The sequence below is a fragment of the Choristoneura fumiferana genome, chromosome Z (assembly GCF_025370935.1).
Source record: "Choristoneura fumiferana chromosome Z, NRCan_CFum_1, whole genome shotgun sequence".
Lineage (NCBI taxonomy): Eukaryota > Metazoa > Arthropoda > Insecta > Lepidoptera > Tortricidae > Choristoneura > Choristoneura fumiferana.
Genome location: NC_133472.1, coordinates 5637470 through 5660966, shown reverse-complemented (window position 1 = coordinate 5660966; position 23497 = coordinate 5637470). Strand labels below are relative to the sequence as shown.

The window sequence follows — 23497 nt, the reverse complement described above, 5'->3', positions numbered from 1 at the left end:
AAAAGCCTTTCATTATTGTCGAGCTAGCGCGCCTGCAATCTTTTTAACTTTTTAATTTTTCGCTGACCATAAACTATGCACTTCACCTTCTGATATGTAAAGAATAATGGCAACTTTTACGGACATTTTTGAGAAAAAAACATTTATCACAAAACAAACAATAACAATCCAAAAACTGCGTTGCTCCCGCTTGGCTCCCGCCGATTTTTTTTAAACATTATTTTTTAAACGAGTCCGTTCTTAGTGGCCAGTACATTTTATGTATATTATGCGTCTAAGAAAAAAAAACACCTCATAAATGACGCGTTCTATTGTTCAATTTAATTTCACATGCAGAAGACGATTAGTTTTTACTTATTGGTCCAATTGTCGTTTCAGCAGGCCAAAAAAAAATGTTCTAAAATATATTCGAAAAAGTCGTATCGTACTATGAAATACATATACATAATAGATACGACCTGTTACCGTTATACCTATGTTACATTGTTCTCGTGTTTTGCGAGCCTTAAATGAGTCATCTGGTAAATGTACAAATAAAGGCAGTTTTGTGTACTGGATTTAGGTAATCTATGGCCACATTTTCGAGCAGTGTCGTGTGAATATTTTTTTACCCGACTTATCTTGTTTTTGTTTTAGTATCGTGGTACATTTTTTTGTTCTATCATCTATAGTTTCCGCAGCGCCTGCGATGAAAGATATTTTATGGCAATTTTTTTTGTCACTTTGAATTACATCAGTGAAGTTTTAGTAGGGCACCTAATTTTTTCTGGTAACAAATATAAGCCTATGTCATTTATTGATCACGTAGCGTAGCATTCTAATGGTGAGAGGATACTTGAAATCGGTCAAGAAGATTTGAGTTTATTTGTAACAAACATCCAAAAACCCATCATCCCAGCCTATATACGTCCCACTGCTGGGCACAGGCCTCCTCTCAGAATGAGAGGGCTAGGGCTATAGTTCCTACGTGGGCCCAGTGCGGATTGGGAACTTCACACATACCATTGAATTGCTTCGCAAGGTTGTGCAGGTTTCCTCGCGATGTTTTCCTTCACCGTAAAGCTCGTGGTAAATTTCAAATGTAATTCCGCACATGAATTTCGAAAAACTCAGAGGTGCGCGCCGGGGTTTGAACCCACGATCCTCTGCTTGAGAGGCCATAGGTCAAACCACTCAGCCACCAAGGCTTACTCCAAAAAAAAAAAATAAAAAAAAAATTGAACCGACTACAAAAAAACCATCCATCGTAATTTTCTACCATGCAGTCTGAAGTCGGTCGGTGCCTCAGCACGAGCCAGCAGGAGTGGACCTATAGTCATCTACCTCACCTACGCACTTTATATTGGGCTTCAATCACTCCTGCTGGCTCGTGCTGAGGCACCGACTTTAGACTGGTAGAAAATTATTTGAAGAATGCTTTTATCGATGCAGAGACGTTCATTATTGAGGATTCCTGGTGCATCATCACCCGTTTTACCATATGCATTACGAGGAGCATAAATTGCTTAGCAACTGTGTCAAAGTAATTAAAATTGTTGAATTTGGTGAAATACTTGTTATTGAGTAGTAACTCCGATGGTCAACTGTGGTCTTCATCATCAGTTCCACTTCACCAAATGATGGTTTTCAAGAGCAAATGCACGAGTTACTACTAAATATATCCAATTTACTATAGGGGTCCCTACAATATTTGAAGAGTTCCCTCGATTTCCTTAAGATTTAATCATCGGATCTTGATTTGGTGCTTATGGGACCTAATTGAAGACATTCCTAGACGAACGCAAAAAATTAAATTTCAGATCGGTTCATAAATGACGGAGTTCTGATCTGAGGTAACAAACATTAAAAAAAATACAACCGAATTGATAACCTCCTCTTTTTTTAAGTCGGTTAAAAATACAAATCTTGCCTTTTTATAATATTATATTGGTATATATTTGCACGGTGCCCTCGTTATCGTATCGATCTGTGTAATAATGGGCTTACGGTACCGGCGGGTGGAAACAGGCAGTCACGGGGCTTCCACCGGTTTGCTGCGGTGGCACAATAGTTTGCTGGCAGGGCCGGCCTTAGCCATCTAAGCGCCCCTGGCGATCACGGCATTGCCGCCCTTTTAAATACCTTTAAATGCCTTTTCGCAGAATTACTGTTTGAAAGAAAGAAAGAAAGGTTTATCAAATGTTTCATTTGCCAACTCAATTTTTTCCGTAACCAAAAGAAAATGTTATGTACCTAGTGTATTTTCTTAAGCAAGGAAAGGAGGTTTTCTACCGATGGTTCTTAGACATATTTTATCAATATACGGCTCAGCTGTTTTTGAGATATTGAACTTTGAAGTCACAAAGTCGGGGGTTTTCCAACTTTTTTCTTGGTTAGGTTAGTTCCCAAAAGTTTAATCATATAGATAGGTTCGCCGCCAATCCTCAACCGACTACAACTCAGTTAAGAGTTCAGCGGCCTTAGAACAAAATGTAAAACAAAATGGCAGTGTCCACTTGCCTTGATGAAGATTGATTGGACTGTTTTGTAGTAGTAGAGTGGTAGCCCAAAGCCCAAACATTGTCTAACCTCTCTTGCGACCTTGCGCTATTGAGCGCATAATTCCGTCAGGAGTACATTAATTGATAATATATCTGCCGATAGTGCTATCGGCGATAACAGCGACATTGAACGCGTTCCGTTCTCGTCGATGTAGCTCCAAAAATTCAAGGGTCTACAGCGTAGTAAGAATCAGTGAGTTTATCATCGGCTCCGTCATACAAGACAATGGAGTATCTACTTCTCTATCTTTTAATATTCTCTTCGGCAGTTGACACTGGAACATATAGAAACTCCGAGTGTGACAAATGTGCCAAAAATAAAAATCGAAGAATGCGTGGGCTGATACTCTCCACTCCAGTTCGGTTCACTCGTGATCTAGATCGTTGAATTTTGAAACACGGTCACAATGTTGATGATATGGACAGTCAAGGGCATGAGAACAATATATATATAAAAAAAATTGGCTTACGTTTGGCCTCAATCTCGCTTGATGGAAGGCGAAGATGAGGTCTAAGATGGTACACGTTTGCCTAGAAGCTTTCACTTTGAACTTAAAGATGTCCAGATTATAGCATTCCGGAAAAACTGACCTCAGCAGAGAATTCCACTCCTTGGCCGTCCGCATAATGAAAGAAGAGGCAAACCGCTTCGTGCGTAATGGAGGAATGTCTTCAACATAAGAATACCAAGAACCAAGACCAAGAGGTCAAAAATATCTATCCACTTTATGCCACTAATTTATAAGGTCGATGTATTATATTTGACGCTGTGGCTGTATATGTAGATATACTCCCTGAACTGGACATGGGAATGCGTTTATTTGTTAATCTAAGTAAAGGACTAATCGTCAAACCATAAATATAACGCGTACACGGTTAATCTTATTACTCGTATGATCGTATCGACAATTACTTTAATATTGTTACTTTCAGTTAAAAGATAATTTGCTTGTAACGGCACGAATTTCTTCTAACGGAAATTATACATTTATTTCGTTGTTCTTGCTTACACCATACTTTTGGAAATCTGTAGAATTTGCAGTCACTACTCTTTTTAGTGTTTTTACATTACATATCAACACATCTTGTTAAGACTATAATAATAATAATCGTCTTAACAAGATGTGTTATCTTAATTACAGTTTAAAGTGTAAGTATTGCAAAACCGTACAATTCTGACAGCTCCTGCCAGCAACATCGGTTTAATTTTTGGGTTAGTCTCACCTCGTCTAAAAAGCAACTGGTCTATGTAGCATGTGGTCTAAAAAGCAGCTGGTCTAAGTAGCAAGTGGTCTATAAGGCAACTGATCTAAGTAGCAAGTGGTCTAAAAAGCAACTGGTCTAAGTAGTAAGTGGTCTATAAGAAAGCTGGTCCAATTAGCAAGTGGTCTATAAAGCAGCTAGTCTAAGTAGCAAGTGGTCTATAAGGCAACTGGTCTAATTATCAAGTGGCCTATAAAGCAGCTGGTCTAAGTAGCAAGTAGTCTATAAAGCAGCTGGTCTAAGTAGCAAGTAGTCTAAAATTTAAATGGCCTAAGACACCATAGCCATAGGTCTAAAACGCAGATGGCCTAAGTAACAAGTGGTCTTAAGCTACCTGATAATCGGTTTTAAACGCCACTTGGTCTAAATATGAAGAAGTATTTTATTCCTTAGACCTATATTATGCCTATACTAGCTATATAACATACAATAAAGAAATACGTTCATGTCTACAATTATTTTTTAAAACAAGCTTTTATTGCCGACTGTGCATACTTTCCTTCCTTTGCTTAATCAAGGCAATTGTGATGAGCCCAAACACGGCGGGACTATCTTATTGTTTCGTTACTCCATCATCAGTTCAGCTCTATGGTACCATATTATTACATTGTCAGCAAATATACGCATGTATAGCAAATTTGAGCCCAATCGTAAAGTTAAATAAAAGCTTGTCTAATAGTTATTTGTTATGCAAGGGTGGAAAGTTACTGTTTGGCACGAGTGCTTATAATTGAAACTCGAGCAAGCGAAGGATTCTGGGATTGAACCACGAGCAAAGCGAGCATTGCTTTTGATGTTGTAAATTAATTTTATTTTATGCTATTTAGTTTACGCGTAATTGTAACAAACACACCAACTTTCGCATTTATAATATTAGTTTGAAGTCGTAATGAAGCCTACTCAAAAAGATTTCGTACGTATGGTAGTGAGACTAATTTGTATTTAGACCACTTGCATCTTTGACGAGATGAGATTTAGACTGAAAAAGTTTTAGACCAGTTGCATTTTAGATGAGAAGCGTTTTAGACGAGTAGCGTTATAGACGAGTTGTATTTTTAGACCAGTTGCGTTTTAGGCGAAAAGCGTTTTAGACCAGCTTCCATTTGCGTTTTAGACCACTTACTACTCAGACCAGTTGCCTTATAGACAACTTGCTACTTAGACCAGCTGCCTTATAGACCATTTGCTACTTAGACCAGCTGCTTTTTAGACCACATGCTACATAGACCAGTTGCTTTTTAGACGAAGTGAGACTAACCCTAATTTTTTAGCTGTAGCAAGCGCTGTGATTGTTTCGGCTCCCCCTACCACCTGCTTTGCACGGTCCTTATTAGAGATGTCACGAATGTCATTTCTATCACATTCGCGAATGCGAATGCGAATTCGAATATTTAGGATGCGAATGTGCGAATGCGAATGTTAAGGAAGTACCGTAAAAACTCAACTTGTGACTTAGAACAAGTAAAAACAGCATACATTCATACGCCCACAAACGGGTGTTATCAATCGTCAACAATCTGGCACGTTGCAGTTATCAGTTCCAAGTGTAACAAAACCTACTTGACGCGTGCGGCGTGCTACGTCCTTGAACACTTGAGACAGTCTTTTCTAATTCACTATTTCCAATCTCGAACCTCTCAGAAAACCGTATAATCGCCAAGGATACTTTCAAAAACCGATGAACGGTTCTTGCTCTTTATATCATTTTAATACCTACCTTTGTATCGTTCCGTCCTTGCTTTCCCTGATATATTGAAAACAAGAAGTTTGTTTTAAATTAAGGCGGAAATACATATTAAATCCCCGTGATTTCACACGTTAAGAAAATTGCATTAGATTTATTTTAACATCTATTTTGAAGATCAAAGTACTATACGTACACCTAAAAATTAAGCAAATAAATAAAAAAATCGGCTAAGTGCGAGTCGCACTCGCACCGTAGCGTAGGCTCCTTAAAAAATTGTCGGTATCTACGAATATCCAGTGTTAGCAGAACCCTGCACCTAAGCAAAATGTACGTAGTGGGAGTTCATTTCAGACTGGGTTCTCACATAGACAACCAGATGTTTCTCATTGGCAAAAATATATCTAATATAATAATATTTTTAAAGATGATTTCATCAGTCTTGAGATTAGTACCTAATGTTAAAAAAAGAGCATGGTGCAAATTACATTATCTCAAAATCACAGACTAGTGTGGTGGAGCGTTTAAAACTCCAATCGATAAAACAAACTATGAGGTGGAATGTTTAAAACTCGACTCGCATTCAACGCGGAAACGCTGCTGTCATCAATAGTTTCCGCAGCGCATGCGAAGAAAGACATTTTATGGCAATATTTTTTACACCCAAGGTGTACCTAATACATTATTGAAGTTTTAGTAAGAGTTCTTAATTTTTCTGGTGGTAAATATGTCACTTTTGGATAATGAGGCATTGTAATGATGAAAGACTTTTTAAAATCGGTCTTGTAGTTTTTGACCTTAATCGTAACAAACATTCAAAATACAAAACTTTCCTCTTTATAATATTAGTATAGATCAGCGGTTCTTAACCTTTTAGTCAGGAGGGACCACTTGACAAAATTTCGGTCTTGCCATGGACCACCAACTGTTTGAAGGTAATATACGGTAAAAGTAAAATTGTAAATAAATGGACTGTTGCGACCGCTACTTGACTGATGCGTCGTTTTGTCAATTCGTTGTTGATAGCTTCGCGGACCACTTCGAGGTCTTCCAGGGACCACCAGTGGTCCGCGGACCATCGGTTAAGAACCACTGGTATAGATAAACAACGATCTCAAAACCTTTAATCGTATTCGCATTTGCGAATATTAGAGTTGGATATTTAATGGTAGAAAATGGGACATTAGTTACATCACTACACACGACATTGCCAGTCAAAGCTGAAGACCGCATCCTAACCGAGTGTCCCGTCTCGCTCGCTCGCGTGCACCCCGCTCGCGAGGGAGCTAGACAGCGTCACAATTAGAGCGGAAAACGATGAGTCGATTGCGCACGAGCTTCCGGACCGCACTCGCCACAGATAAGGCATTTCCCTTGGATTGGATTGGAATTTCCCTTGTGTCTGTATTATATATAAATGAGTAGACCTGAGTCACTGACTCATCAACATCCAGCCTAAACCTTTATAGACCTACTAGAAAGCTGTTATTTTCACAGGTGTCGTTTTCAGACATAAACAAAGAATAAGAATAGTACATTATTGTAGAGGCTGAAAAGTAAGCAATAGAAGAACGAGTTAGTTCGAAGGCCGACCCGAAAGGGTTCAATAATACGAGTTCATCTATTGCACTTTTGGCCGAGACTAAACATCGTGCTTTTCACGACTACTGCGAAAATATAGTGGGTGCATATTTATCAACACGTTTAATTATTATACCACAAAACAGACAATGATAATCAAAAGATTGCATTACTCCCGCCGATTTCTGTTTTTTTTTGTTACATAATTATTTTTTTACTGCAGTGCAGTGCGCGACAGGCTTAAAAAGGTAAAGTTGCGGCGTTTTTTCATACATTAAAAATTTTAATCATTTGTGCATATTATGCGTTTAAGAAAAAAAATGCGTCATCAAAGTCATAAATAACGCGCATTCTCATTGATCCATTTAATTTCACATGCAGCAGACGAATAGTTTTGATTGGTCCAATTGTCGTTTCAGCAGGCCAAGAAAATTGGTCTGAAATATATTCGAAAAAGTCGTGCCCTACTATGAAACCCATATAGATACGACCTGTTTACCTTAACGTGTTGCATTGCTGCCGTGTTTGCGAGCCATAAAGGAGTACAGTTGTCAAAGGTACAAATATTTAAGCAGTTTTGTGTACTGGATTTAGGTCATCTATGACCACATTTTCCAGCAGTGTCGTAAAAATTATAAACTTAAACAAAGCAAAAATGTTCACAGGATTTTATTTTTATTACATAAATAAATATTCTAGAATTAATTTTTATCTAACCAACCAGCCATGGTGTTACTGTTGGCGTCACTGTTGTTGACGACTGCGAAGCGATAATCAACCTACACTCAGGCAATTGGGTACATTTTAGCTCGTAACCATTCCTAACGAGACGGAGGCTATGATCGCGGTATTTATTCAAGATTTTGTTCCGAATAAATGTACTCGTATCTGTTACGTAGTAATACTATATTAAGTAATCTGTGTACAATTACAGCTTTCTAGCACTAAGCAAAGCCGCGGAAGGACGGAAAGACAGACAGACATCGCGAAACTGTCAGGGTTCCGTTTTTGCCATTTTAGCTACGGAACCCTATAAAGGGGCTGCATACAAATTGCCTTAATCGATTTTTTTTTTATAGGCTGATGGCTAATGACTTTTCCTTTCAAAAGGTTCTATGGCCGTAGGTACTTCTGGCTGTCCTAGAAACTTGAAATTTGTATGAAGGTATCTCTTCTACATAGCACAATCTATAAGAAAAATCTGACAACCACCATTTTTCATGTCTGGCTGTCTATGTCAATAAACCTTCTTAATGATGACGTGGTATTGTGTGAGACTGCCTTGTCTTATAGCGGTGTACAGTCGCGAACAGGGATTGTTGAGCCACTTACCACCGTTATTGACTATATTTAGGGACCATAGGTATGTATAACTCGGCTTAATTAATTAAATAAAGTGGCGAGGGGTCAAAAATCCCGGTTCGCGATGGTACACTCACAGTTCCTGACACAACGAAGCGTGCATAAATATCTGATACGACTCTACTTCTAGAGCCGGTAGGACGTGTCAGATATTAATGCAGTGACTGTACATAGATCTAGTTTCGGACTGCGCGCCACTTTTTTTATCGTATGTGCTCTCTAATTATTTGACCGGTTTGTCAGCTTGCTCTAAGGCAATGGCATAAAAAACTCGGCCAAGAGCAGGTCGACTCGGTTAAAAAAACGCAGGGAAGCAAAATGTACGCAGTGTAGGGTCATTTTTAGGGTTCCGGAGCCAAAATGGCATAAACGGAACCCTTATAGTTTCGCCATGTCTGTCTGTCTGTCTGTCTGTCTGTCCGTCCGTCCGCGGCTTTGCTCAGAGACTATCATGCTGGAAAGCTGTAATTTTGCACGGATATATATGTAAACTATGCCGACAAAATGGTAGAACAAAAAACTAAAAAAAATATATTTTAGGGTACCTCCCATAGACGTAAAGTGGGGATGTTTTTTTTTCTCACCCAACCCTATAGTGTGGGGTATCGTTGGATAGGTCTTTGAAATTATTTTTCGATTCAGCGATTTGTTTGCGAAATATTCAACTTCAAAGTGCAAATTTTCATTAAAATCGAGCGTCCCCCCCCTCTAAAATCTAAACCGGTGGGTGGAAAAATTTGAAAAAATTCAGGATGGTAGTAAGTATATCAAACTTTCAAGGAAAACTATGACGGTTAAGTTTGCTTGAGAATTATTAGTAGTTTAAGAGTAAATAGCAGCCTAAGGTATAAAATATACCTAAACTAGGGAAGATTCCGTATAAAATACGAAATCCTTAGAAAAATATTACTTATTTTTTTCGTAATGGCTACGGAACCCTATTTCGGGTGTGTCCGACACGCTCTTGGCCGGTTTTTTGATGGTTACTAACATAGAAAATTAACTTTTTCAGACTTCACTCATTGATTGTGTTAGAAGAGCTACCCTACCTTACAAGTTTCTGTGACAATTGTGAGTACCCTGTAGGTTTTGGTTCCGCGACATTTGTATGGAAACAAGTTTTTAATGACTGTCTTTTGAATTGATTCATTCCAATCACAATGAAGCAAACTGATGTGAGGGCCAAGTATTCCAAAACATGTAGGCTCTCGGCTAAAGAGGTCAATGAAACGTTTCTTTTGGTTCATGAGAATGAGAAAAACATACCTCGCAACGTACCTATCTGTCGTCTTGCGTGTGAATGTTATAACTGTTAGTTTATTTATGAGTATCTACCTATCTATTTGGATTTGTTGTGTATGTGTATTGTATAAATATATATGTATTCTTGATATTGCTGTAATGTAATGTGAATTCACCACCAGCTAAAATGTATTCCTTACTTCTCCATCCATTCCATTGTAAAGGTTGCTTGGAAGAGATCGCTCTGAAGCGATAAGGCCGCCTATTGCTTACCTCAGAAAGTCTCTGTGTATATACCTTTTCTGTAATTGCTTGCTACATATCTGTTGATGTGCAATAAAGAGTTATTGTATTGTATCCTCGCCCATCTCTGGTGGAAAGAACAGGCCTTCTCTCGCAGACAAGAAAATGCGTAGGTACCTATGAAAGAAAAATCTTGGTCCGAATCAGGCCACCAAGGTGATAATAACGTCGCAACTAGCGCGTTAGCTAATGCTATTCCGTTAGTGTCCCAACTAGTTGTTTACCCAAGTGTCCATTATCTGGGTGACACGTTCGACAACTGATCGGAATGTGGCGCGGGCGCATGTACGAAAAAAATCAGCGCTACTGTCCCACCTGGGCTCGACGAGATAGAAGCTGGGTTGGAAATTTATAGTTTTGGAGCCGAAGGCGCATTGAAATTCAGTCGAGTCTTTTGCTCAGAGACGACGCTAGCTGATGCGGTTTGCACGGAGCGGATGGACGCCCATTGAAAAACAGTATGAGCACAATGAGCAGTGCTAACAGCGTACGTCGCGTGCGACGGATTTTACCTGCATCCGCAGGCCCTTATTAATACGGATTTTAACATCTCTACCAACATTATGACCGTCTTGGCCGGAGTGACTATGGTGAGGTGAAGTGAGTACGACGCCATCAAGCTCCATGTAATGTAAAACCACCTTAAGAAAACCCTATTAAATCCTACATACGGTCACCATCAAAAGTATAGTTGCATACTTTTGTACTTTGGCATTTTACAGCAACGTAAGTAGGTACTTAACACCATACAAATGTGACAAATGTGCTAATACGACAAAGTAAAAGAGTGATCCGCTACTTTGACGCTGACGGTACCTCGCGTGCTTAGCGCGGCGGTGTGCCCGCGCATGCTGACTCAGGATTACGAGGTTAGCACTCTTTGTGCCCAGGGGATTTGCATGTCTGCACATTAGCATTGCAACGCGGGCTTTACGATGCTGGACCGGATATTCGTAACGTCCAGCTTTATTTCTGCTTTGTGTAGAGCTATTATTACTAATTCATTACATTTGTAACAAATAAACGATAAAGCTATTTTAAAGTTTTCTGAAATTCCAGTTTCAAGTTTCAGTCTGGTTCAACTTAAGGTTGTTTAGGGCCTGTTTCACCATCCATTGATTAGTGTTAACTGACGGTTAAATGTGATGCCGTCTATTCGAACAAAACAAATAGAGACGGCATCACACCTAACCGCCAGTTAACACTAATCAATGGATGGTGAAACAGCCCCTTAATGAATTATCTGTATTTACATGTAATCCTCCGAAAAGTTAATCAAAAAGGATCGTAGGAAGTAAATCTATGTACCCCAAAATAAACGCGAGCGAAGCCGCGGGCCACAGCTAGTAAATCATAAAAGCAATCCAAGGAGATCGGGGTTATAAATGCATAAAAAATGAAACCAACTATGTTAATATTTCTGCTTCATATTTCTGTTGCAAATTGTTCCGTCGATTTGCTTCCATCGATTAAAGAGTAATTTGAAACGTGGAACGCCAATCTGTTTGTTGAATTGGAACTTTGAGCGCGTAACAGCCACCTGCGCTCCGTTCAATGCGATTAACGACTCGTGTTGGATAATCATCATCGCCATCATCTCAACCTATACTCAGAATACAGAACATAAGATGTCCAACATTGATTAGAGGAATGTGTTCGGAATCGTGCTGCGTGGGGGGCGTTGGTTGCAGCGGAAAACCTGAGCAAGTATGACACGGGAATGTTTGTGGGTATTTTTGCTCAGCCGGCCTCAGACATGGCGTTAATGCTTTTCAGGTTGGCTGATGTGACAAGATGTTAGTTATCGTCAATTGTGAGATGTACATATTTTATTTTCTTATTATTTAATGATTTGCCCTATGGGCTAATGTAACAAATGTGTACGACGCGACGCCATGTTCTTCTCGGCCATTTTACGTTGTGTTCGCCAGAAGACTGTTTTCACACAACACACATGAACATGGCGAAAATCGCGTCGTAAGGACGCCATCAGACGGCTCAGATACAATTCCCCCCCAGCTACAATAGCCCCGGGTCACCTTATCTGTTAAAGTCAAAGTCAAAATAATTTGCCCCGACCTGCGATCGAACCCGGGACCTCAAGCTTCATAGTCATATTCTTTAACCACTTGGCTGTCCGGTCGTCACAATCGGCGAACAGACCAAAAACTTTAATCTACCTTCTACACTGGCTAACTGAGAGCCTACTCCGAATTTCGATAATCAAAGTTCGTATCGTACCGTCCCTCTCGCTCTCGCATTAAATAGTATAAGTGTTAGAGGGACCGAACGACACGAACTTCGATTTTCAAATTTCGTAGTAGCCCTGCTGAACATGTTCTAACTGCGTGCCCTTGATATTACGATACGATCTAATAAAAAAATATTTTCAGAACAGGTTCATATAGTCGGCACGAACGCATGCTTTTACGCATCTCAATAACCGGTCGCAGCTTTTTGCTCTAGCCACTACATAATTAGTAAATAGCTAGTGCTGTGCTGACTAGTATTAATTCTGAATCAATCGCTCTTTTACAAGTTTATCATGAATTTGGACCACTTTTATTAGTTCCGTCAGTCAAAATGAAAAATTGAACACTTATACGATCACATGTGAGTCTGTCTGTCCGTTCGTTCGTCTGTCACAGCCAATTTTCTCCGAAACTATTGAACCGATTGAGTTGAAATTTTGATGTTGAAACACTGATGCACGGCGTTGACCCAAGGACGAACGTATTTCCACTTATTAGATATGACTTTGTTTTTGACTAATTGGGGGTAAATTAACAATTTTGCGAACTATATCGTGTGACATGTCAAACGAAAGTGCTCGTTGTGAAGCCAATAAGCAAAATATTACCCGCGTAGTACATTACTTAATTCGTAGGTATTTTTATAAGTAAATTTATAAATTTGATTTTTATGGCTGCAAGAGACCAAATCCGTATACGTTTCATCTTGTTCCTAAGAATAAGTGTTTGGTAAAAATTCCATTTTTAGTACAGTCAAATTCATAAACTTGTGAGCAAAAATGTTATCAACAATATCTGAACACGATTGTTAACGGCGTAGAAGCGTGTTCAGATATTTTTGATCAAATGTTTGCCCACAAGTTTATGAACAACTGTACAAGCTTTTCTTTGCTGATTGTAATTTTTGTCTACTTAACTTGCATTGTCACCCAAACTATATTTGCATAACAAATTTCAAGTCGATGCAATTAAACGTTGAAGAGTTCCGCCTTGCGGAGACGATCCTGGCCGGACTGCGAAGATGTCACTGCCATTATTGCCACCAGATTTACATAATTCTGCTAAGGGATACTGGAAGTGGGTCAAATTTAACTTGCAAGATTTGACCCGCACATACATACATAAATAGATCCACTGCAAGTTAAATAAAAGCTTGTAAAATATAATCGGCACCTTTTCAACAAACTTTACTAAGCTAATGATGGTTTCTTTCTCTGACAGGCTAGTTGACGCTAGTAACGTGAGATCCGTTTGCCATCATACTTCTACGTCACGTTTATGATTGGTCAATTAATTAGCTCAAGGAGCCAATCACAAGCAAGACTGCAACATTAAAGCCACCCTCATAGAATTTGAACGCACGGCTCGTGATTGGTAAATGGAAAACAAGTGCTGGCGCACGTGCATATTATCGCGGATTAGCAAGATCCCTAATCGCAGGCGAAGGTTAGATTAAATTAGGTGGCTCATGACATGACTACTGCCTCCAATAATATGATGGCAATTAGCAATTCATTCATCGCACATGTCCTGTCCTTTCTTCCAGTTTAGCATGGTTCCTCGATCTTGTCAGCTCATCGCGGCAGCAACCTTCTTCGATACGTTGGTTCTACATTTCCCTCTTTTCTTCGACTTACTATTTTTACTCAACTGCCCGAGTTTTTTGAGCGTATTTTTTGGTCCTCTGCAGCCTAATAAGCTGAACGATTTTAAACATCATATGAGGTATCATTAGATTCGCCAAAACTTTCGGAGTGACAATGACAATGTGACAATAGTTAATATTACAAAATGGCATCGATTTTAATTAATAGCATCGATTTGAATTTAGGCAGGTACGGATATGTAGTTTGGATGAAAAAACCTTGTTTTAAAAATGAATTTTGTAACACAAACTTTAAGGACGTTTTGTAGGCTTTTTTAAATTTCGACTCGAGGCTTAAACTGACGGTTCTTGTATGGATCTGACAGGACTTAAGACCACTTAAACCTAGATTAAAAAGCCTGCAAGTGGACGTAAGTATACATCCCGTGGCAAATGTATACGTATCGTCTTCACTTGAGGACTTAAAAAAAATTGAACTTTATTTGATTGATGTTCGGTTCAAATTGTGAAAACAGAAATATTACGTCAGACTTCAGAAGGGTATAAATATTCTTCAAAATCGGTACACTCTTGTTAGAATATCCATAATAATAATAAAAATGCGAAAGTGTGTGTGTTTGCGTGTTTGTATGTTTGTCCGTCTTTCACGTCGAAACCACTCAAAACGGAGCTACAGATCGACGTGATTTTTGGCATAGAGGTAGTTTATGGGTCAGAGATTGACATAGGCTACTTTTTATCCCGGAAAATGCACAATTCCCGAGGGGATAACGCGCGATAACCGCATTCAACGCGGGCGAAGCCGGGGGCAAAAGCTAGTAAATACATAAATTGATTACAACAGTTATTGTAGTGCAAGCAAACAATGCAGCATTCGCCTCGCACGCAGCGACGGAGCGATAAGAGCATATTTTCCGGGTCAGTTTTGAACAAATAGAGAACTGCACAAGCGTTGTATTGTTACAGGTATTTATTGGAACGACCTCTCTTCTCTCGCCTTATGCCCATTGTCGTATCTAGGATTATTTTTGGGGGGGGGGGGGCACCGTTAAGGTTAATACTTTAAAAAATACAACATATGTATGTATTTTAGTTTCCTGTTAACATTAGCGGTCCCCCGACACCGACGACGCTTAGATAAAAAAAAGATTACTAGGTAGGTACTTATACTAAATTAACTTAGGCTAATTTTGCGGGAGATCAGCATAGTCCCCGCGGGATAGGGATAAACGAATGCTTCGCAGATGAAGTCGCGGGCGAAGGTGGTGCATAATTATTTTATACTTTTTAGGCGGCGTTTTATTGTCGGCGTTTTTTTTGGGCGTTTTTTTTATTTTTGCTGGCGTTTTTTGGTGTCGGGGGTTTTTTACCCTAAAAAGTACGAAAAAACCCGACAGCATTAAAACACTTATAAAATAAGTTTTGTAGTCTAGAACTTTACAAGGAATTTTTGGATCGGTCAGTTTAATTTTTTTTTTTTAGTTTTTCTAAGGCGGTGGGATTTTTGTTTTATTTTATTACTACATTAGTACTGGATTCTTACAAAAGAAAGAATTAAAAAAAAATGTGGACTTCTGTGAACTATCACGTGACAGAGGCGACGGAGCTCCTCCGCGTAGTTAGAACGCGCCTTGATGCAATAGTAACCTAACTTAACCTATTAATCTCGATAGACCTAAGCTTGTTGAATGGTTCTGTTGAGCCAAAGAGCGTGTCGATAAAATGTATTATCATAGAACGTATTATCCTATAATTATTAGATTAAGGCAATTTGTATGAAAACACCTTTTTAATGATTGTATCCTTTGATTGCGTTGAGTTAGAAGTTTAAATTTTTCATAGCTTGAAGAAAGTTTAAACCTAAGTATATGTATAGTTTTAATTTCAACTCGATTCGATACCCCTACGCGTTGCCGAGTTAAAGGGTCTGAATTCTTGATAGATAGACAGAGCGACAGCCGGACGGACGTACAACAAAGTGATCCTATAAGGGTTCCGTTTTTTCCTTTCGAAGTAGGGACCCTAAACAGCTTGCATTGAAAATGAAAAAACACCGTCTTTTACCATCTCCAGTCATGGGCGCTGTAGTGCTAAACGATAATACGTTTGTCTCCACATAACCTAGTAACATTATCCTGGTGACTAAAGAAGTAATAACCTAATGTTTTTATATTAAGACCAGCCACTGCCCGCGGCTTCTCTTGTTTTAGCAGTTGCGTTGAGATTCCCGAGTTATTCTAATTTCGTATTGGAACATCTTTGCTGCGTGACATTTTGGATATCCTACTAATATTAGGTATAAAGGCGAATGTTTTTTTTTGTGTATGCACTGGAAAAAATACCTACCTGGTATTTTTTTTTACGATTCAGTTGGTTCAATACTACATTAATTCTTTATTGAACCTAGATTGATCACCAGAAATTTTCCAAGGTAAGCAGCAGAGCGAAGCTTCCAAGCTTAGGTATATTTTATACCTTAGGCAGCTATTTACTCTTAAAACTACTAATATTGTCAAGAAATCTTAGCCATTATAATTTTCGTTGTAAATTTGATGTATTTAATACCATCCTGAGTTTTTTCAAATTTTCCACCTGACAGTAGATTTTAGAGAGGTGAGGGGGACGCTCAATTGAAATGAAAATTTGCACTTTAAAGTTGAATATTTCGCAAGCAAATCAATGAATAGAAAAATCGTCCTGGCAACCCCCCAATGGTTTTAAAAGACCTATGTAACGATAATAGGGTTTGTCGAGAAAAAAAAATTCAGCCCCACTTTACGTCCATGGGAGGTTACCCTAAAAAAAAAAATTATTTATGTTTTACCACTGTCGGCGTGACTGGTATGTATATTCATGGCAAAATTACAGCTTTCTAGTACTAACAGTCTCTGAGCATAGCCGCGGATGGACAGACAGACAGACGGACAGACATGGCGGAACTAGAAGGGTTCCTAGTTGACTATGGAACCCTAAAAAGGCGAGTGACACATAATTGTTCTCAACGCAGTGCAGTCGCTCTCAATAAATTGTTTAGTAGGTTTATTTGTCAGCCGATACGTGGTGATGACACGCAACCGCGGGCTATTTATAGTCGAGGAAACTGAATCGCGTACAGTTGAGTTCATAAACTTGTAAGCAAAAATATGATCAAAAATATCTGAACACGACTCTATTGTTATTGTTAGCGGTGTAGAAGCGTGTGCAGATATTTTTAAAAAACCTTTTCATAACCGATTTGTTAGATGTGTGGGATGTCAACATGGCATTAGTAGTACAAAGGTCACCCTGACACGTGAATCAGTTATTTGACTGTACACGTAGTTCGAGTTGCTAAATTGTTATTACAATTGTTAGACGACCGGATGGCCAAGTGGTTAGAGAACCTGACTACGAAGCTTGAGGTCCCGGGTTCGAGTCCCGGCCAGGGCTAATATTCGTATGAATAATGCGAATGTTTGTTTTCGGGTCTTGGATGTTTAATTTAAGTATGTATACCTAGTGCCATCCACGAAGACGCGTGATTTTGTCATAATTAGACATTAATGACATTGTAATAAGAACCACGGCCCGCGACATCGTGAATGACTCTACCTATATTTAGTTGTCAAGTGTCCCATGATATTTATTTTATTATGTTAATAGGGCATAGTGTCTTGAAAATTCCAATTATGTATTATGTCAGTTAGATGTTCAGAAATTGTAAAAAAATTGGGCGTGACGCCATGCCGTGCGACACTGTTTAGCACGGCATGACGCCGCGGAAGAGCTTTGACGCGCTTCGTCTTTGTAATTTTTCTGTTTGATTGACAAATGCGCAGTCCCGAGCGACCACGTGTACCTAAGGTCGCTCGGGACCACGGCTATAGAGATGGTGAGGCCTCCGTGCAAGAGTCTTACAGCGCAACATTCCCGGAGCGTTACAACTTAGGGATCTTTAAAAAACGAGCCTATCAATTCCTTAAAGGGTTGGCAACGCACCTGTGATTCCCCTCGTGTTGCGGGTGTCCATGGGCGACGGTGATCGCTTTCCATCAGGTGACCCGTCTGCTCGTTTGCCCCCTCGTTTTATAAAAAAAAAAAGAGTCGGCCGCGCTCACGAGAGGCGAAAAATTGATACATTAACGAATGGATTCCAAGTTCCGGTTTTTTTACGAGCAATTTTTTTCTTTTTTTTTAATTTTATAATCTAGTTTATAAGTATTTTATTTGTAATACATTATTATAAAAAAAATGGTTCCTGTCAAGTTTCTTGCGCCATTCTTCTTGGCGATAATGGTATTTCCGAATGCGCTGGTAGTTTAAAAAACAAGTGCGAGTCGGACTCGCGCACGAAGGGTTCCGTACCATTATCTATACAACATAAGACATTAGCAAAAAACGGCAAAAAGTCAACTTTGTTGTATGGGAGCCCCCCTTAAATATTTATTTTATTTTAATTCAATTATTTATTTTGAAGGGAGGTGTGAATATTTCAAGCGTCTACCTGTTGTCGTTATTAATATCAAGCAGAATTCGGCAAAACAATCACCTTTTTTTTTAATCGGTTGGATGGCAAACGAGCAAGTGGGTCTTCTGATGGTAAGAGATCACCAACGCCCATAAACATCTGTAACACCAGGGGTATTGCAGATGCGTTGCCAACCTAGAGGCCTAAGATGGGATACCTCAAGTGCCAGTAATTTCACCGGCTGTCTTACTCTGCACGCCGAAACACAACAGTGCAAGCACTGCTGCTTCACGGCAGGATTAGCGAGCAAGATGGTGGTAGCAATCTGGGCGGACCTTGCACAAGGTCCTACCACCTGCACGTTTCTTGCATGACCCCCCCCCACCCCTATGTTTATTTTGGTTTACTAATGATTCGGCGAAAATTAAATAGCAAATTATTAGCTCCCAAACTATTTATCCCATATTTTTATTTAGGCGAAATGTTATTTCCCAATTCAACATTTCGCACTGATATCATTTCCCAACTAATCATTTGATAAATTATTATTATGCAAATTATTATCTGGGATTTTTTTAAGATGTCGTTTATGTTTTGGTCAAACGTATTGATTGGCATACCTTAACTTAGCAACATATTGAATGGCATACAACCTACTTTCCTAGTGGCAGTTATCCTGGCTGCTATAAAAAAAACCTAACATCGAAGGCTAAGGCGGGAGCTACGCTCCGCTTCGCTCCCGCCTTAGCCTTCTGAACCTAAACTATCCAAGTCGCTTCTGCTCCGAGCCGTCTTGCTCGCTCGCTTCGCTCGCTCGCACAAATTTTGAAGTAAAACTTTGCAATTTAAAAATTGGCCAAATGTTATTTGACAATTTGTTATTCGCCTTAGCCAATCATTTGCTACATAATTATTTGCCACATAAAAGTGTGATGAAGTAAAATTTTGCAATATAAAATTGTTGCGTAATAAGAAAAATGCGTAGTAAAGTTATGCCAACGAATTGTTTGCCAAATTAAACTTTGGCGAAAGATTGGTTGCTAAGTGAAATTTGGCGAAACATATTTCGCCGAAAAGGCAGTACACCGTTTATTTTATTATATTTTTAATATTTGTTGTTATAGCGGCCACAGTAATACTTAATAAGTATCTGTGAAAATTTCAAGTGTAACTATTACGTACGTCTCAAGAGATAGAGCCCTGTGACAGGCGGACGGACAGACAGACAGACAGACACCGGAGTCTCAGTAATATAGGGTTCCGTTGGCGCCCTTTGGGTACGGAACCCTAAAAATGACAAAATGACGGGCGGCCTATTTACGGAATAAAATGATTTGAATTTAAAACACATTAAACATACGCACACTCAAATGTATTCTCACAAACTTTCGCATTTATAATATTAGTAGGATTAGTAGGAAATAGGATATACATACACGCACTACTCAGACGTTTCTCTCGTCCATTGTGGCCATTGTCTTCCGCCATTTAGTTGCTTTGTGCATCAGAACTGCATCCGTATGCGTCCCGTCGGACCGGTCTCCGCCGGGCATTCCTCGCTGCAAAAAGTGTCCACAGATGCCTCGAGTGCATGCCACTTGTCCCACCGCCGACGTGGAAGCGATTATCGACTATTTTCTCGCTCTAACCCCATTTCCCCCTGACTTAACGTGTCTTGTACCAGCTCGGGTGGCCATATGAACGTTTCGTGTAAAATGGCTCGTTTTATGCTTTCAATCACGCTCTCAATACTCAATGCTTTATTACCCTTCCACAATGTATGTTTACAAGATGTTACAAAGGATATGCGATCACCACGGACCCTGTTGGGCAAAGCAATATTTATACAAGAGGGCAATTTTATATAATGAATAAATCTTGTAGTAAAATATACTATTAACCATCACTCTCTGTCTTTCTACAACAGTGTCTCAATCTCGTTCCAGGCAACGGACCCCGGCGTGGTGGTGCTCCGGCCGGAAGCGCTCGCGCGGGACTCGGGGTCGGAGGGCGAGGAGGAGAGCGGGCCGCCCTCGCCGTGCTCGGTCCGGTTCATCAACGACAACGTGCTCATCAACGGCAAGTCCTCCATGCCGTGCAGGCCCGACAGACAGCGGACGGCCAGGGTAAGCATCCTGACCACTGTTGGAAACGGAAATTAATAAGTTAATGTTAAAAATTTCATTTTCACTTCATGATCGTAAACTTCGTATTTTATGCTGGATCTACGCATCATAAATTGTTTTTTTATGCTCTAGTGCAAAAAGTAAAATCGTCGAAGGCAATCAGGTGTCAACAACAAGCACAAACAAATAAAGTTTAACAATATTTATTTATTAATATTTCGTTATTTATATTTATAAATCAATGATTGTTTCCACTGTTGCTGTTTAATTTCCTCGCAATCAAAGTGAAAAGTAAAGTGTAAAACTTGAGCATAAAACCCATTTTCCCCTAGAGATGTCTATCCACCCATGCCGTAACCCCTCAAGCCTCGCCGTACCGGCTCGGGTGGCTATATGAACGTCTCGGGTAAAATAGCTCAATCTAGTCTTATTGTACAATCTACTATTTTTCAGATTCTAGAAAAAAAACTTGTAGACCTTGTATTTTTTTCATTAGGTTTTTAGGGTTTTCCTTTTGTAACTGAATGTATGAAACGCTAAATTTTATTGTTTGACAGTAATTTTAATATACCTACACACATACACGTAGAGAGAGTTTTTTCTATTGTGGTGTCCTTCACGCTCAACAAGGTACGGATAGGCAGGGCAGAAAATCCCCATTCGTAGGTAAAAAAATGTACACATAAGTGAGTGTTGCCTATTATTTTATATATTTTTGAAATACTTATCGAGATAAAGGATGGACGTTTCAATTACGAATTAAAAAATATTAATACGAACTCGTACTGAACGATAACTATGTATCTAATGAACGTTTATTTTCGTCGTCTTGTAAAAAAACAACTTTAGGAATTAAGTATAAGCATTGGTTTTTTTTTTCATTGTTTTTCAAAAGTGAAAAGTCAAAGAGCTGAAGCTGTTGAGGCTCAACGAAAATTTTGGCTCCACGCCAGTAGATTATATAATACGAGTATATTATTATTTCATGTATGTGCGTTTGTGGTCTTCTAATCTGCACTAGGATTGTATCTTGCTTACTACGCCCGAGCCTGCGTACTCGCATGTTACAATTATTTCGGCTCCGCGACCCGTGCCGACCTGCCGTTTCATACCTTGTGCCGTCCGTCCCTCGCCGCCTTGGGTGGTTAGAAAGAGACGTGTGTAGCTAGAGGTGCGTGTGGTGTTGAAGTTTGTGATTTTTACGGCACGGTGTGGTTGTTGATGGCTCAATATAAGATTAACTAATTAATTCATCAATTTAAAAACTACAGCATTAAAATAAAAAAAAAACAATGCGCTGTAAAATTCAGTTGTACATATTAAAGTTATTTAGGGATTTTTATCCTTGCTTTCCTAAAGCGGCGTTTCCACCAGAGATGCATGAACTTTATTTACCTACCCTCGCTCCGCTCGGCTTTTTCCACTAGAGCTGTGCTGTGCGAGGATAGGTAAATGAAGCTTCTCTATTGTTTAATGAAAAACATATTCCTCGAACATAAGTGGTGGAAACGCTGCCTTACGGATGCGTTGCCAGCCCTTTGATAAAAGAGTAAGCTCTTTATTGTATTTTTGTTTGTTTTCTTTTGTGCAATAAAGAGTTTACATACATACGTACATACTTATCGATACTGTATTATAAAAAACGAACATTCTAACGAAGATTAAGGTTACATTTGGGCGGAGGAAATTTAAAAACCTCATTATTAAGCGGAGTAAATTACAACAACATCGGGAGTTATCAGACAAACAAACATTTCAGGAAAGCAAACGTTCGGTCAAACGTCATTTCTTGCAAAAGCTTATTCGGCGAAAACTGAAAACTTAACTGTCGATGTACCTACGTTTCAGCTCAAGATCCAGTTCGACGATTCCTTGACGCGCACATTCGAGTACCCCTCTGAGACGTCGCTGTGCGAGGACATAGCGTCGCCCGCGGCCGCTCCCGCCTCCGCGCCCGCGCACGTCTCCGCTCTCGCTTCCAACACTCATATAGGTACGCAACCAGCTGGGCACGAGCGAAAGTTATGACAAAGAACTAGATACTATCTTTGTATTGAATATTGAAATGTCCATTTACATTTGAAATTTACCACGAGCTTTAAGGTGACGGAAAACGTATTAAACCTGCACAAACAAACCTGCGAAGCTATTCAATGGTGTGTGCGAAGTTCCCAATCCGCACTGGGCCCGCGTGGGAGCTACGGCCCAAGCCCCTGAGCCCTGAGCTGATTCTGAGAGGAGCCCTGTGCCCAGCGGTGGGACGTATATAAGCTGGGATGATGGTGATGATGAGTGTCCATTGAATTAAAGTATAACAAGCACTTATGAATGTCAAAGAAAAACTACCACCGGTTCAGAAAAACCTCTTGTTGAGAAGAATCCGGCAAGAAACTCAACGAGGAAATTAATGAATGTTGCAAAGCGATTGTATTATTTGTGTTTTACTTAAGAACTGTTGTAACGAGGGTTTCTGTGACAGGCGGTTGATGCTACACCTAGTGCCATCCACGAAGACGCGTGATTTTGTCAAAGTTAGACTTAATGACATTGTAATAAGAACCACGGCACGCGTCATCGTGAATGACTCTTAACTATAGTATCGCGAGTTCCATTTGACACTGACATCTCTGTGTCACATAAAGGTGCGACCAAACCGCTGCGTAAAAAACGGTGACGGCACGGAATCGCAGTGACGCACCGTATGCGCACCGTTTTTATCGCATCCATATCTACTAATATTATAAATGCGAAAGTGTGTGTGTTTGTTTATATGTTTGTCCGTCTTTCACGTCGAAACAGAGCGACGGATCAACGTGATTTTTGGCATAGAGATAGTTTATGGGCCAGCGAGTGACATAGGCTACTTTTTATCCCAGAAAAATGCACAGTTCCTGAGGGAACAGCGCGCGATAACCGAATTCCACGCGGGCGAAGCCGCGGGCAAAAGCTAGTTTATATATATTTTAAACAGATTTACAATATTATTAGATGATATCTATACCCACATCACAAGTACATTTTTAACACAGTAGATTCGCTATATGGAGTAAGGGATCGCCAATGCGGATCGGAATTATTTCAAAATATTTCT

The 23497-nt window shown here is 39.6% G+C and overlaps 1 pseudogene; it reads left to right on the top strand.

Annotated features, from left to right (window-relative positions):
- The window catches only part of LOC141441517 (uncharacterized), an 81616-nt pseudogene that overhangs the window by 33446 nt on the left and 24673 nt on the right, over positions 1-23497 (top strand).